Source organism: Mytilus galloprovincialis, chromosome 12 (genome assembly GCF_965363235.1).
Source record: "Mytilus galloprovincialis chromosome 12, xbMytGall1.hap1.1, whole genome shotgun sequence".
Lineage (NCBI taxonomy): Eukaryota > Metazoa > Mollusca > Bivalvia > Mytilida > Mytilidae > Mytilus > Mytilus galloprovincialis.
The window spans coordinates 28642613-28649084 of NC_134849.1; positions in this window are offsets into that span (position 1 = coordinate 28642613).

A 6472-nucleotide genomic window follows, 5' to 3' on the forward strand; every position below is an offset into this window, starting at 1 on the left:
CAATGAAAAGTGAATCTGACAAAACCGCTGTTTTTTTATTTCTTTTCTTTTTTCTAAATTAATATAATCACTTTCATATTCACTCGGCATAAAACTTAAAACGATTTCGAGATATTTATTTTTATTCAAACTAGATACAAAGTATATTATAGGTATATCATATATAAAACATGTACAATATGACACAACATTTAAATACAATTGGACGCAAAACAGTACTGTCTGAATAATAATTTAAAAACATTCAATTGTATCTAAGGTAGGTTCCAAAACTATGGCAGGTTTCAAATCTATGACAAATATAATGTCACAATCGCAATACAAATTAAAATTTATTATGGCAGTCTTTTTTTTGTTCTCCAAATCTATATCATATTTTGAAATTGCGTAATAGCCGGGTAAAAAGAGTAAACTATATTGTATATATATATAACGTAGTATCATGTTGTTTTAGATGGGAAACGCAAAGGTACTGTCTACATTGTTAAAATATATATATTGACTTGTCCCCAAATCGGCCGTAGATGTGGATACAAGACTAGTTCGCCATTAAACAGAAGCTAGGAAAATTGTCATAGATGTGGATTCTTTAAATTCTGACATCTATTTAGAAACGGTTTGACGTCAAATGTATTAGGGATTTTAAGTCTGCCATAGATCTAGAATCCACCATAGAATCGAGGCTTACATATACATGATTTGAATGTATGAATCGACCCAAACTTCCTGGGTAATTCCAGCTCCGATTCGCATACTACCAAGAAAGGAAAAAAATATAGTTCCGAATCGGAATCAATTATTGTGCGAGGTTTGGAATCGACATTTCCATTTGCACTTTCACCTCATGGTTCCGTTTGCAAATCACGTTTTCTACATAGTACCTTTGCAACCTGTTGACGAAAATCTTCAAGACAAAAAACATAAATAAATGGATCTAACAATGGATTAATCATTACTAAAAGTCTGGTGTAAAAAGTCCATCTGATGATGTTTTCCGAACGTTCATAGAATTCTGAATACAATGCAATAAAAGTACCTGGTGTGTTACCAACTAGTGTGACGAACGACACTACGCTAAGTGTTTTGAGAGCCTTGATCGTCATCTGTTGCATCATAGTGTTGCTAGAGGAACGCGGACGACTAGTTTGTATCTTGTAGACTCTCACTACGATCACAACATAAATAATAATTGTACACATACACAGAAAAGCCATTGGTATAACGAAAACTGTCTTGATATCTTGATCATTTGTATTACACTCTGTTAACTTGTTTTGAAACAGGAATATTTCAATCACAGTTAGAAGAACCGAGCCAAGATGACATAACATGCATCCAATGACAATTCCTTTGATTGAAGTTATTCCTTTAACAATCCTTAGTTCTACAGTAAAGGTTGCATTCAGACGTTCTAAGCAAATCAGCAAACATTGAAATACGGAAAATATATATGTCCCTGCTGTTAAGTTTGTAATACTAAGACATGCATACTTATATGCTTTATCCAGATCGGTAGCAATTTCTGTCGCTACAATGTAAATGATAACTTCAACAATAAATATTATGTCACTTATACTCAAATTGATAACTAACTTTCTGAATCTCGACTTTCGTAACTCAGGTGTATTTTTCAACACCATTAGCGAAATGAAATGTAAAATTAAAGCGAAAGTCAAAACCACTAAAACTATAATTATTGAGAGCTGCATGTTTATTTCTTATGAACAGAGCTCAACTTCTAATGTGAGTTTATGCTTCCAAACGTTTTATAAATATCACTGAATATGTATTTGTTTTACATCTTTTCTTGAAGATTTCTGATTGGTTATTTTATATAAAAAAAAAGAATGATTATTACCGCCTTTTAATAATTGAATCTTAAAAAATGATTATAATAATAAATCAATGTAAATGGATCTTGATAGATCAAACGACTTCTTCGCTGAACTGTCGTTCCGCTAACTATGCATATAACATTATCTCTCGCTGTTAACTTTAGTTTTGTATTCTTGATTAATCGTACGCCTTTGCAGGTATAAAGAAGATATTGTATACACAATATTAACCAAAAGACAGAACAGAACAAAAATAGTTTGCGTAAACAATATATGATGTAAGCTTTATAGTTGGAGATATCATGGACATAATTGTGCAAATCGTGATACAAGCATGAAATATGGTATATGGGTGGTCTAAATGATAATTAAAAAAATCAGCTGCTGGCTATAAAAACATTTTATTTATATTTAAGATGGCCACCTTGTCATATTTAAATAAATGTATGAATGTGGTAGATAAGAGAATATCACATTTTGAAAATAATTTAGAAGTAAATAATAGAGTATACAATACACCTATTCTTAATATAAGAAATAAACTTCAAGAACTTCCAAAACGGTTTGTGTTTGTACCGGCCGACAAAGCAGCCAACAATGTGGTGGTGGTATGCCGTAAATACTACACGGACGTTCTTAAGAATGAAATTTTAAATTCATCTACATTCAAGTCCATCCGCCACACAGAGAGTCATAAAGTAAACAAACATATCACAACCACATCAAAGCTTAGGGCTCCTTCTGAACATTTGAAGGCCCCTACTATGGATTGGCTACCTAAACTACACAAACAACCATTTGAATATCGTTTTATCTCGGCCTCTAGTAAGTGTTCTACAACTAATCTTCCAGTGCTTTTAGCAAGTTCATTAACTACTATTAAAGAGCTTATCATAAACTATTGCCACACGTGGAGCAGGATCTGCTTACCATTCCGGAGCACCTGAGATCACCCCTAGTTTTTGGTTGGGTTCGTGTTGTTTATTCTTTACTTTTCTATGTTGTATCATGTGTACTATTTTTTGTCTGTTTGCCCTTTTCATTTTTAGCCATGGCATTGTAGTGTATTTTGGATTTATGAATTTGACTGTCCCTCTAGTATCTTTCGTACCTCTTTTGTAATAAAATATATGAACATAGTGGTATGAACTATTTTTGGAGTGTAAAAAAAACTTTGGATGTTTTAGATAAATTACGTGCTTTTGATGGTCCTTTCGATTCTGTTGACAGTTTTGATTTTTCTATTTTTTACACTACACTTCCACACTATCTTATTAAACAAAAAGTTTCCTATTTAGTTAAATGGTCGTTTGGTAAAGCTGAATGTAGATATATTTGCTGCAACTCATTTAAAGTCTTCTTCTCTTATGAGAAAGGTAAATATGCTAGATATACTTACTGGAGGTTTGATGAGATAATTGAAGCTGTTAATTTTCTCCTTGACAATATTTATGTACGTTTCGGCAACAAAGTTTATCGACAGGTTGTAGGTATCCCCATGGGCACTAATTGTGCCCCTTTTAATAGCAGACTTGTTTTTGTACTGTTACGAATCACAGTGTATGACTAAACTCAGTAAAGACCCGTCGAAATTGCATTTAATTGATACATTCAACAACACTTACCGTTATCTTGATGACATTTTTTCGTAAAATAATCAAGAATTTTCTCAATATACTGCTGAAATTTACCCAAAGGAACTAACTTTAAATAAATCAAATTTATACGATAATAACTGTCCTTTCCTCGATTTAGATATTTCGGTTTTAAACGGGAAACTCAACACTTATATTTACGACAGAAGGGACGATTTTTCATTCCCTATTGTTAATTATCCATTTTTAGATGATGATGTTCCTTTGGCACCATCTTACGGTGTTTATATTTCACAGCTCTTTCGCTATGCCCGTGTCTGTTGTGACGTTTTTGATTTTGACGAAAGCAATCTATGTATTACGGGTAAATTATTAAACCTGGGATATCGTTACCATAAATTACATAAAACCTTTACTAAATTTTTCCATAGATATAAAGATTTGGTTTTGAAGTTTGGTTGTACCTGTCGAAAACGTATTTCAAACGGGATAGAACATCCTCATTTTTACGAAAATGTTATCAACCGTGCCTGGAAATTTAGAAATGATCCTTATAAACTTGTCGTTTCTTTAAATAAACTTATTCTAAAAGGTTACCAACTCAACACTGTAATAAGATCATTGAATATTGTTTTTATTGGTATAAATATTGATTTTGTTATTAGTAAATTAAAAGCAAACTAAATATTACTTTTATGTTATATACATATACACATTCATGGATCTACAATCTGTCGATACCTGTAACTTGGCGTTGCACAAGGTCATGTTTTTCTCTGACTGTTTATGACGTCTTTACACTAAATCCATTGGATGTTGGATGTGTTGATAGTTTAGTCTTAGATGCATGATTTTTTTATTAGTTGTTAGTGGCTTTGAACTAGCTTTCAGATAACTGCGAGTACTCTCAGATCTGTTCCTAGTGTCTTTTTGTTGTTGGGATGTAGAAGTAGCCGGCCACGTCATTTTGTCCAACTGATGAGTTGAGCCTTTTTCAACTGATTTTTATAGTTCGTTCTTATGTTGTACTGTTATACCACTGTCTCAGGTTAAGGGGATGGTTGGGATCCCGCTAACATGTTTAACCCCGCCACATTATTTATGTATTTGCCTGTCCCACGTCAGGAGCCTGTAATTAAGTGGTTGTCGTTTGTTTATGTTTTACATATTTGTTTTTCGTTCATTTTTTTTAATACAAATAAGGCCGTTAGTTTTCTCGTTTGAATTTTTTTACATTGTCCTACCTGGGCCTTTTATAGCTGACTATGCGGCATGGGCTTCGCTCATTGTTGAAGGCCGTACGGTGACCTATAGTTGTTAATGTCTGTGTCATTTTGATCTCTTGTGGATAGTTGTCTCATTGGCAATCATACCACAACTTCTTTTTTATGTCATATCCAATTTGTTACATTCTTAAATCTTTCTGAAAGCTGTTAAATAGGTATAATCCAATGATAGTTTTGATAAAACTTAAATTACACTCCCTAAAGTACGAAAAAACAAAACCTAGATGAAGAAAAAAAGTGACTTCCGGTCCCAAAATGGCAGTAAAACGTGAAAAATGTCAATTTTATCATTTCTTTCAACATAATAAGAGATAAAACTGACTTTGTTCAGTTCAAATGCATATATAGTTTGTTTGCTTAGAAAGACAGGTTGCTTATCTCATAATTATCTGACAGTTACCAATAGAACGGTAGCATTTTCAGTTACCAACACAGCTAAATGTCTTGCTTCCGCATTTAAAAAAATCATGACACGAGGATCAGCAGCCACTTAAGAATTTCATTTTGGTTTCCAATTGTCATTGGTTTTTTTTTAACCCAACTCCTGAGTTCATGACTTGGTACATGAACCTGTCAAATGCATAAATCCGGACGAACCAAAACATGTCCAACTTGATATGCTTCTCTTTTGATGTGCTCCAGAAGAAGGTTAAACTCGTTTGCAAGGAAGGAGTGGCCTTATGATATGATGCTATTCCACCTACCACAGGTAGTGTATGATTTTAATTTGTGGTAGGCGGAATAGCATCATAAGGCCGCTGCTTCCTTGCAAATGATTTTAATCCTGCCTCCTTAACAGCAACGGTGATGTTTCTGTACATGATGCAAACAAATACTTCTATTATGTCCATGTCTGTGTCTTCATACAAAATCGGGCAAAAAATGTCCGTTACATCTGAGAATACTTCCAATGTATGGCAAGCTGACCCTTCACTTTCCGATGAAATGTCGACACAATATCACTAAATGCATGGAAGAAAGGAAAAACTGCTACCCGAGGACCAAACGCATTTGATTTGACATGTACAGGAAGCCATCAAAAGTCTTTATTCCTTCAAAAACCTATCCACAAATTGTCCACACCCAATCTTGCAAGTACTGCAATTCCTAATACTACTACATTTATGTCAGTACTACTTAAAATTCCTTTTAACAACAATTTTCAGCAGCATGCTTATCATGGACAATCATTATCTGCTTTTTCATGGTTACAAGGGGATAGCTGGGAAGTACATGGGAAGGCAAATTGCAGAATGTAAACCCATTTGCTGCGATTTAATACTACATCCTGACACAAAAACAGAGGAGCAGTTTGTTTTTTCATGGCTTCAGAAGAAATGAAAAGTCTAGAAAACAGATTGCAATCAGTGTTCAGGTTTTCTAACTTTGTTTTTTTACAAAGAAAATTCCAGTTTCATTTTACGGCTTTTATATGAAAACGTTCTTTTTTATATCGATAAAAACAGCAGATTCTCCTTTGTTTGGCATGTGCTTCAAAAGATCATACTGTTTGGACCCAATATCTTGGAGTTTATACACATATCTTACTTACTTCTGAATCAACTAATTCCTTTGAAGAGTAAATTTTGTATAAATCTGAGGACTCTTCACGAATCTTCTAGAATTGGATTTCCAAACTCGTTCATCATATTAGACAATGTTAGAAAGCCTTTAAAGATTTTCGAAGAAATCCTTTTATGTTTTCGTAGAGTCATCATGACGTCGTTCATCTGTTGTAGAAGAACTCAAACCAGTA